Source organism: Triticum urartu, unplaced genomic scaffold (assembly GCF_003073215.2).
Source record: "Triticum urartu cultivar G1812 unplaced genomic scaffold, Tu2.1 TuUngrouped_contig_4918, whole genome shotgun sequence".
Classification (NCBI taxonomy): Eukaryota; Viridiplantae; Streptophyta; class Magnoliopsida; order Poales; family Poaceae; genus Triticum; species Triticum urartu.
Genome location: NW_024115547.1, coordinates 1,270 through 12,204, shown reverse-complemented (window position 1 = coordinate 12,204; position 10,935 = coordinate 1,270). Strand labels below are relative to the sequence as shown.

The window sequence follows — 10,935 nt, the reverse complement described above, 5'->3', positions numbered from 1 at the left end:
CCTGCAACAATGCTCTTGTTGCAAGATCTAGTCTTCTCTGATTTTCTGCAACAAGACCTTGTTGCGAAACCTCATCTTTTACAAATTTTCTGAAACAACAGTCGAGTTGCAGAAACAAGCGTCTAATTTTCTGTACATCTTTCACGCGTCTAATTTTCTGCAACAAGATCCTTGTTGCAAAAATTACAACAACATCTCCCGTTGCGTCCTATTTTCTGCAACAAATCCCTTGTTACAAAAATTAAAATAAGATCTCTGCCGCATCTAAATTTCTGCAGCAGAACCCATGCGGGCATAGGGAGGCGGGGAGAGGAGCAGTTGGAGAGGACAATCAGGAGAGAAGGACTTGCAGCTCGACGGGCGACGGCGACGTTTAGAGCGCCATGGATGGAGATCTCAGAAACAAAAAGAGTTGTGGCCTGCAGCAGTCCTTGCGGTGGTGGCGGCACGCGACAAAGCGGGAGCAATGACCAGCTTGGCGTGGTGCGTCAGTGCGCGGAGCAACGCTGTGGGAGAGAAAATGCGAGACAGATTGAGGAAGACGCCGGAGTTGCGTTCGGTGGGGAAAGTAACGAGTGGATGAGAGCCAAAAAAAATAGATAAGGATATGACCGTGCGATGCTATAATTGTTTGCCAGGGACACGTGTCCGATGACGGAGGCAGCGGATGCAATTGCTGGATCAGCCGGTTGATTAGGATAATTTCCCTAAAACATATCGTTATGTACTATGTGTATTTGGTATTGTAGCTGGTAGCACAGTTTTATGATATGTGTATTAGTCAATCACTACCAAAAGAAAAGGTGATTGATGTAAACATAACTTTCAGGCAAATTTCCTGCGTGGTGCAATGCAACTCCTGAAACTGGCCGGGCGAGGTGCCATTAAAACCAAAGCTAGGTAATCCATCGCTTCCCGTCTCCCCAGTTCCCATTCCCGATCCAAACAGCAACAATGGCTGCAATATGGAGCCCTCACCAACCTCTTCTCTCCGTGCCCATCTCTCTCTGCTACTCGCTGCTGTTGGTAACCAGTAGTGCACCTCTCGCTACCGCGCTCTCCTTTAGCTTCAACTTCTCCACCTCCGGGGACCTCTGCAACACGGAGCTCAGGTGCGAGCATGACACGCTCATGGACTCCGGCGTGATCGAGCTCACGAGGAACGAGATCCACGACTTCTTTAGCGTGGGCCGGGCGTCATACACGCGTCCGGTGCCGCTCTGGGACAAGGCCACCGGTGAGGTGGCCAGCTTCTCCTCCAACTTCACGTTCCAGATCAGGCCTGAAAGCGAGACGAACCAGGTCCAGCTGCGCGACCGATGTAAGGGCGACGACATGGCTTTCTTCCTGTCGCCCTACCCGTCGAAGCTCCCCCCAACAGCTATGGCAAGAACCTCGCTCTCTTCAATGACAGCAACAACATCAGCACCACCGGTGACGACCGCGTGGTGGCGGTGGAGTTCGACACCGTCCTCGGTGACTTCGACGCGAGCAACAGTCGTGTTGGTATAGACGTCAACTCCATCAAGTCCAAGGCCTACACGAACGTGACCAGGAGCATGGTCACCGATGACGCCATCATGGCCGCCGAGATCAGCTACGACGCCGAGACGGGTGTTCTCGCCGCCCGTCTCCAGATGGAGGGCGACGAGCCGTACAACGTAAAATGGACGGTGGACATGACCACGGCCTTGCCCCAGGACGTTGCGGTTGGCTTCTCGGCGGCAACGGGTATGTGCATCGAGCTGCATCAGGTTCTGTCTTGGTCGTTTACTTCCACTCTAGATCGCGCCGGTACCAGTTCACGATGGCGACGACTAGTGGACGTGATAGTGTCATCCGCAGTAGTAGCTTTTGTTGCGTTGCTCTGCGCCGTCGCTGTCATCCTAGTCCGTCGGCGACGCATGTGGCAGAGGCTACATGATTCCGACGACGAGGAGCATGAGCAAGCAGAGTTCGAGAGAGGGGTAGGCCCCAGACGGTACCGCTACGGCGAGCTCGCCGCCGCAACCAAGGACTTCGCCGACGAGGAGAAGCTCGAGCGAGGGGACTTCGGCAACGTCTATCGAGGCAGCCTTAGCGACCAAGATCGCCCCGTAGTTAGCCATAAAGATGCTCTTCATGGAATCGTCTGCGCAGGGTAGGCAGGGACGAAGCTAGAAAAAATGGGTATTAGTGTCAACCGCTTCCCAGGCTAAGCCGCTAGCAGAAATTATAGTGGTGCAACAACATAGATAATGGCCGAGAGCGATATAAAAAGCAATCATATGCAGGTGATATTATTATTACATCTAAAAAAATCATACCGAGTAGCGAGTATTGGCTGAGCAAAGTCATAAAATAACACTTCTTTACATATTCCAGAAATAATAGGCAAAAGGATGACTTTGGAACGTTTCATTCGTAACTTTCTGTAAAGGATGAACAAAAGAACCGAAAGTGCTATTGTGAGCTCGAGCTCATAGGCACCCTTTGCTACAGTACAAACGAAAAAAATATTTAAAAAGTTCAAAAAAATCTGAATTTTTTTGGCAACAAACATTGACATATTTTTCACATGCGTGCAAATTTTCATGACAAAATGACATTCATGCAGGTCTCGGCAAAAAAAACAAAATCGATGCTCCAAAATGCTTCCAAAAACAGTTTTTTTGGAGCATGATTTTGTTTTTTTTTGCTGACACCTCCACAAATGTCATTTCATCACGAAAATTGGCACGCATGTAGAAAAAACATCAAAGTTTCTTGACAACAAATTTCAGATTTTTTTGAATTTTTTTACTATTTTTTCGGATTTTACTGTTCATCCAGGATCACTGGTGCCCGGGATCAATTCCTCCACGTCCCAAAAGAACATATTATATTCACAACAATAGTAAGAAAGAAATAGTGCAAAAAATAAGTATTGTTAAGGAAAAATAAAGTGATACGAGACTCACATTTCATAACTTCCCTTCTCGATCTTTCATCTTCTTAAATAGATCAATTACATCGTCATTCGTTATTGTAGAAAATATGTCTTTCTCCACATAGCAAATCAAGTGCTGGTCTAACTGGCCTTGAAGGCCCTGCCACATTACTATCTAGTGCTGGTCGTTTCCTTTTCAACAAAAAATTATCCATATCTTCTTGGTCCTAGGCAAATCAAAGAAAATAAACTAAAAAAATTATTTAGCCAATAGCCATCATGAAAGCAATGCACCTGTAGAATCGTAGTCTTTAGACAGTCTAGAGACCGAGAGGCGAGAGAGAAGGTGCAAATTACCTGGGATTGGAAGAGCCAACACTTGCAAATTAAAGATTATGCACTGGCGGACGGTCAGCCGATGTCAACATTCACCCGATGAAACGGTGTCGAGTTCGCCGTCGTTCGTCGCCGATTCGCTGCGGCGGCTGCGGAATTAGGGTTCGAGATGAGGAGGCGAAGAGACGAGGGCGTCTGTCTGTTCGCGTACGTGTATAGCAGCCGGGTAGCGTACATCGATTAATTGATACATAGTGCGTACGCATTGGGCCTGGCCTTGTATCGTTGTTTGCTGCCGCAGGCTGTTGATTTCTTTTGGAACTTAATGGATTTTATGGGCTAAGGCTTTAGGGATTAGCTGGTCTGCTGCTGGGCTGGGGTCAATGGAATTTTTGCGCTGGGGTCATACAGTTTTTGTTGATACTATTAGCTGAAAAGCCAGAAGGCACTGGTGTCAATTGACACCAGTGAATACATGGGAGGGTAGGAGAGAGTTCGACTCGGAGGTGAAGATCATCAGCCGGCTGCGGCACCGGAACCTCGTGCAGCTACTGGGCTGGAGCGATAGCCGCAGAGGGCTCTTGCTCGTCTACGAACTTGTGTCCGAAGGCAGCCTTGACTGACACATATACATCACCACTCTGCTGCTTAGGGCATGTACAATGGTGCTATTTTAGGAGTGTCACGTATGATAAATAATGAGGTGAAGGAGAGAGAACTCATAAGAGAAGGCTTGTCTTCTCTTATTTAAGATAAGACAAGAGATGATCTCTTAGCACAATATGTCTCATCACATTTTTAAGAATTACTAGTTATTAAATATAAGGCTAAGAGATGACTCATTATAAACATTTTTCTTTGTCATCTCTAAATTATATGCAAAATTTAAGATAAGATTATCTTATCAATCATTGTACATGCCCTTACTTGACCACAGAGGTACGCACACACGTACGCAACAAAATAATTGATCAGTAGTACGTCGATAGATGTTATTTGGTAAACGTTTGTGGCCGGACTGCCGGCCCAAGATTGGGCCGGATGCTCGCTAGCCTTACGATCGCTCTCGATCGTGGGTCGTGAGAACGCTCCTTAATCAAATCGTTTTCTTCACGTCGTCTTCTTCTTCCCCACAACACGGGGCAACTGCTCCTTATATGCATCTCCGCCGCCACACGCAGCGTGCAGGCATGACGAGCCCTTGCTGGTAGGGCGAGCTACAGCGGGGGTGGAGAAGACAACGGCGGGGACATCTGCATAGAGGCCGTGCACGACGCACTGGAGACATCGATGCAACAATCACCATGGATGTGCCCATACAGTGATACAGAGGTTCACCGTTTTTATCGAATGCTGCAACCGCTGCGCGAGATGCTACATCAGGTGATGAGGGATGCTACAACTGATAAACATTTTTGCTGGAATCAAACGGAGACGATGATTTTTGCTGCCACCATCATCGGATTTTGCTACAACCGGTTAGGTTTTTTTGCTACATTCATTCATGGCTGAGAGCATCTCCAGCCATTGACCCCCCAGGAGGCGCGTAAAATCGCCGCCTGGGGGCGAACTGGCGCTAAACCGCGTGTTGGGGTGTGATGCTCCCCAGTCGCCGTCCCTATGTTACATTTTGTTTTTTTAAATAAAATCCGGCCCCATATTCGCACAAACAAGGCGCAAATTTAACCAAACTTCAGTGAGTTCATCAAATATTTTACAAAAAAAAGTGGTCCCCCTCGTCGTCGTCGTCGCGTCCTCCGCGGCCGCCGTCCCTGCTGCTCCCCTGCCTAGGGTCGCCGACGCGGGGCGGGTTGGACGGTCCGGGGGCGGCCTCGTCCTCGTCGCTGTCGAGGATCACCACGCCGTTCTCGTCCTCGCGCCCACGCTGGCGGGCGGTTATCTCCTGCAGGGCTCGGCATTGCCGGACCATCTCGTCGTGGAGGTAGTCGTCCCGTGCCCACTTTAGGGCGGCTCGTCGGAGAAGCCAGACCGGGCTATGGACTCGTACTCCGCGGGGAGGCCGGACTCCACCTTCGGCCTGACGAGCCAGGCAGAGGCAGCAGCTTTGGCATTGATTCCCCTGTGGGAAACCGAGGTGATGAGGACGACGAAGCGACGAGAACAGCCGAGTCGCTGCCAAGGAGGGCCCACCGATTTTCGTGCCAAAAATGATTCGGCTAGCGCCTCAAGCACCCCCCTCCCCCAATGCGCCGGGTTCGGCCTGGGTCAGCCGGCGCTAATTTCGGCCCGAGCCGGCGAAAAAGGGCCTTTGAGGGTGCGACTGGGCCGATTTTTCGGCGCCGGCGGCCAAAAAAATCGCCCAGGGGGGGGGCTTGTTGGGGGTGCGGCTGGAGATGCTCTGAGTTGCGACCCCGCGACAACGACGATGATTTTTTGTTGCAACTGTCATGGATTTTTGCTACGTCCGACGAATTATTTTGCTACGTCCATTCACGGCAGAGCTGCAATAATTCATGGCGGCGACGATGATTTTTGCTGCATGCATCGTAGATTTTTGCCCTGGCTGGCAATTCTTTTTTGCTACGTCCATTCTTGGCGAGCTGCGACCCGCGGCGACTCCGATAGCACTGCTGCGATGACGAACGGCTGCCCGGGGACGACGACGACGACGCCACAGCAGTTGCGAGGCTGCAACCCGCGGATGAGGATTTTTCATGCTGGAACCGGTGAGGAGTCGTGCTACAAACTAAGCTCCATGGGTCAATTTTTTTCAAAGCGTGATGAGAAGGTTGTGTGAGGGTGGCGAAGAAGGTTGTGGGGGGGTGGCGAGCGGGGGCGAGCGCGGGGTGTGTGGCGGTGCTTCGGACTCGGTCGCTCGTAGGGGTTGACAGCGCTGCAGTGTCCTCTCGCTCCGATGTGCGGCCCTGCAGTTTTTTCAGGAAGGCGGTTGAGAAGGAAAAAGCGAGGAGACACATTTGATGACTAGCAAATTTTTTTTAAAGGCAAAGCAATAGCTTTATAACTTAACAGTGCTTGGGCAGATCGCCCATCGCACATTCAGCCACACGGGCTGGTACATCATCCTCCCACTCAACATATAGGTTCGGGTTATACAGACGACCGACTGCGGCTAACTCGTGGGCTACAGTGTTAGCAGCGCGCCTACAGACAGAAATTACATGATAAGAAAACCACAATTTCAACTGGTATTTAGTGTCCTCTATCATTGCTGCATATGCCGACGAATCCGCCTTCTGCATTACAGGTGCTTCGAGTAGCAGTTGCGAATCCGTCTGGAATTCCACCCGAATAAGACCAAGATCGGCAGCAAGCGAGACGGCCTGAGACATTGCAAAAGCTTCAGCTGCAAATGGATCATTGACATTTGCCTGGCAGCCAGCACGGGCACGGATGATCTTGCCTTCTGAAGTTCTCGCCACCACGCCCCAGCCTGCTTGGTTTGTCCCTGGAAGAAAAGAACCATCAATGTTAATTTTCACCATATCACCCGCAGGAGGGCTCCATTTGTCCACCACTTTCTTCTCCAGTTGAGGGCTAAGGATTTCGATATACTCGAGGACATTGCTTCTGGTCCTCCTAGCAATCTCCTCGCCCGGCGTCGGCAGCTCCCCCTCCCTTAGCTTGTTGCGATTTGACCACCAGAGCCACCAAAAGGTGAGCAGGTCAACCGGCCAAACCGTTCTACCGGTGCGCCGGCGCAGAGTAGTGCCCATATTCTTTTGGTTGAATTAATAACACGCACGGATGCAAATACAAGATTATCCTTGGTCTGGGATCTGCACTGCGCTATCTCCACACGAAGTAGGATCAGTGCGTGCTGCATGGCGATATCAAGCCCAGCAACATACTTTTCGACTCGTCATGCGGCACCAAACTAGCGGATTTCGGGCTGACGAGACTGGTGGAGCATGGAGCCGGGCCTCGGACGAGCAGGTCGTCATGGGCACCTTGGGATACATAGACCCGGAGTTCATCCGCATGCGTCGGCCGAGCGCTGAGTCCGACGTCTACAGCTTCGGCATCGTCCTGCTGGAGATTGTGTCGGGCCAGCGGCCGCAGATGGAGGCGGAACAACCATCTGACAAGGCCATCCCGCTGCTCAAGTGGATCTGGGAGCTGCACGAGAAGGGCGCCGTCGTCCAAGCGGTGGATGGGAGGCTCAAGGGAGACGAGCAGCACGACGACGGGCACGGCTGCAGGTGGCAACCGCGCCGCACACTGCTCGTCGGGCTCTGGTGCACGCACCCGCGCCCCAGCGCGCGGCCGTCCGTCGAGCAGGCCATGAGCGCCCTGCAGTCCGAGGACGTGGCGCTGCCGGCCCTGTCACGGCCGCCGCCCGACGTCTCCCCTGGATCACATGGCTACAGCTCGTCGTCGACCAATGTTGTTTGCAGATGACGAGATTTAATTGATGCAGCCTCGCTGTTGCAGCTTATTATGATGCCTGCACAAACCTGCCCATAGAATTTATCAAGACATTGTTGTTTAAGTTCTACGTACGTATAGTATTGATTGCATTCTGTTGTCTCACATGTATATTCTACTCCACATGTAGGTTTATCTAAGACCCCACATATATATGTTTTTGTTTAACTTCAGTTTTTGCTGGTCCCTAAAATACGTTTCCAAATGCCACTATCATCGTTTTAAGCATCATGTACAATCACACATAGCTATCTTGAGTTGTCAAATGTCGCACACGCGGCGGGGCGCGTCCACAGACAGTGACCGGTCACCCCATATTTGGTCTCCCACAACCATAGTATCCATATCATGATCCATACAAAAAACATGCAACGGCATGCGTTCTCCTCGTTGAAGATGTTGGTGAAGTTCATGCCGGAGCGGTTGGCCTCATGGTCATTGGCGGCTCCTCCTCCTCCTTTCCTCCTCGTCGCCAAAGATCTCCTTGAACTCCGTGTCCGCCTCGCGGAGGATGCGGCGGTTGGCCTCCACCTTCGTCTCGGACTGGATGGCTTCGAGAATGGGCTCCTACTCCACCGCCTCCTACACTTGAGCCACCTCGAACTCCTCCAGCGCGTCGCCCATGGCGAAGGCCGCAGCCGGAGGCACCGGATTAGCCTCGCTTTTGGCCTTCACTAGTAGAAAAAGGCGCATTAGTCCCGGTTCTAGAGGGCATTTAGTCCCGGTTCTGAAACCGGGACTAAAGGGTCGGTACTAAAGTCGCCCCCCTCCCCCCTCCCTTTAGTCCCGATTCTGTTACGAACCGGGACTAAAGGCCCTTCACGTGGCCGCTGTCCAACCGGGACTAAAGGAAATTTTATGATTTTTTTATTTTTTTATTTTCAAATTTCTGAATTATTTTACAATTTAATCTCTAATCACCCCTCATCACTGCTCAATTTAACCTCTAATCTCTAATCACCCCTCATCATTCCAAATCATCCAACTTCCCGGCCGGTCACCCATCCTCTCACTACTCCAGCCTGAGCACGCTTAACTTCCGGGTTCTATCCCCCCTCGTTTTCAAGTCTGCACTTGTTGTTTTCCTAACAATAGTAAGATGTCAATCATATTAACCCTCAGGAGTTTAGCTTAAGCATGCATGAAGTCACACGTTTCATTGTTTGAGTTTGAAACTATTATTCTAAAAAACAATAATTATTTAGTAACACTAATATTTCTTGAATAAGTAGTTTGACCATTGTTTGACCACAGTTTGATCAGATTTGACCAAAATTCAAAAAAATGAAATAATTATTTAGTAACAGTAATGTTCTTGAATAATTATTTAGTAACACTAATACTTCTTTAATAAGTAGTTTGAGCATAGTTTAACCTGATTTAACCAAAATTCAAAAAAACTGAAATTTGAGCATTTTTTCCTTTAAGAATTTGAGGATTCTAAAAATTTGCAAACAGGTCGTAGATGCGGATTTTCGTGCTGAACATTTTGATATATTATACGTTTTTTCCAACATCGTATGCAAAAGTTATAGCCGTTTTAATTTTTCGTAACATTTTTTTGCAAAACATGTCCAAATTTAAGTTTTTTAATTTTCCTAACTAGTAGATGTAGTAATATAATTACATATCGAAGGATTTTATTTTTTGAAGTTTTTATCATTTTCTTTTGTTTTTTACAAAACTAAAATCGTGATACACCGGGGGGAGGGGGTAGAGTTTGAGAAATGGTGCCCTTTAGTCCCGGTTTGAGACACAAACTGGGACTAAAGGGTGCGATGCGCTTTAGTCCCGATTCGTGTCTCAAACCGGGACTAAAGGGCCCATATGAACCGGGACTAATGCCTTTAGCCACTCGAACCGGGACTAATGCTCACATTAGTCCTGGTTTTGTAATGCAACCGGGACTAATGTGTATATTGCGCTGTGACCAAAGCCCTATTTTCTACTAGCGCTCTTCCTCCTCTGCCACCTCTAGTGAATCCGGAGGCAGGCTGATTGCGATCCAAACTTCGTGCCTGGCCCGGATATCCTCTAGTCCGAAGTGAGAAAGCCGTAGATGGTTATCCTTTGTCAGGTGATACGTCTCCAACGTATCTATAATTTATGAAGTATTCATGCTATTATATTATCTGTTTTGGATGTTTATGGGATTTACTAAACACTTCTATAATATTTTTAGGACTAACCTATTAACCAGAGGCCCAGCCCAAATTGTTGTTTTCTTGCCTATTTCAGTGTTTCAAAGAAAAGGAATATCAAACGGAGTCCAAACGGAATGAAACCTTGTGGAGAGTTATTTTTGAAACGGAAGCAATCCAGGAGACCTAGAGTAGACGTCAGGGAAGCTTCGAGGAAGCCACGAGGCAGGGAGGTGCGCCCTACCCCCCCTAGGCACGCCCCCACCCTCGTGGGCCCCTCGTGGTTCCCCTGACCGACTTCTTTCGTCTATATATGTCCATATACCCTAAAAACATCGAGGAGCAGAATAGATCGGGAGTTCCGCCGCCAGAAGCCTCCGTAGCCACCGAAAACCAATCTAGACCTGTTCCGGCACCCTGCCGGAGGGGGGAATCCCTCTCCGGTGGCCATCTTCATCATCCCAGCGCTCTCCATGACGAGGAGGGGGTAGTTCACCCTCGGGGCTGAGGGTATGTACCAGTAGCTATGTGTTTGATCTCTCTCTCTCTCTCGTGTTCTTGAGGTGGTACGATCTTGATGTATCGCGAGCTTTGTTATGATAGTTGGATCTTATGATGTTTCTCCCCCTCTAATCTCTTGTGGTGAATTGAGTTTTCCTTTGAAGTTATCTTATCGGATTGAGTCTTTAAGGATTTGAGAACACTTGATGTATGTCTTGCACGTGCTTATCTGTGGTGACAATGGGATATCATGTGATCCACTTGATGTATGTTTTGGTGATCAACTTGTGAGTTCCGTGACCTCGTGAACTTATGCATAGGGGTTGGCACACGTTTTCGTCTTGACTCTTCGATAGAAACTTTGGGGCACTCTTTGAAGTTCTTTGTGTTGGTTGAATAGATGAATCTGAGATTGTGTGATGCATATCGTACAATCATACCCATGGATACTTGAGGTGACATTGAAGTATCTAGGTGACATTAGGGTTTTGGTTGATTTGTGTTTTAAGGTGTTATTCTAGTACGAACTCTAGGATAGATTGAAAGGAAAGAATAGCTGCGTGTTATTTTACTATGGACTCTTGAATAGATCGATCAGAAAGAATAACTTTGAGGTGGTTTCGTACCCTACCATAATCTCTT

The 10,935-nt window shown here is 48.9% G+C and overlaps 1 pseudogene; it reads left to right on the top strand.

Annotated features, from left to right (window-relative positions):
• The first annotated feature begins 905 nt into the window (after nt 1-905).
• Nucleotides 906-8,396, top strand: LOC125528502 (annotated as a pseudogene).
• Nucleotides 8,397-10,935: the final 2,539 nt, after the last annotated feature.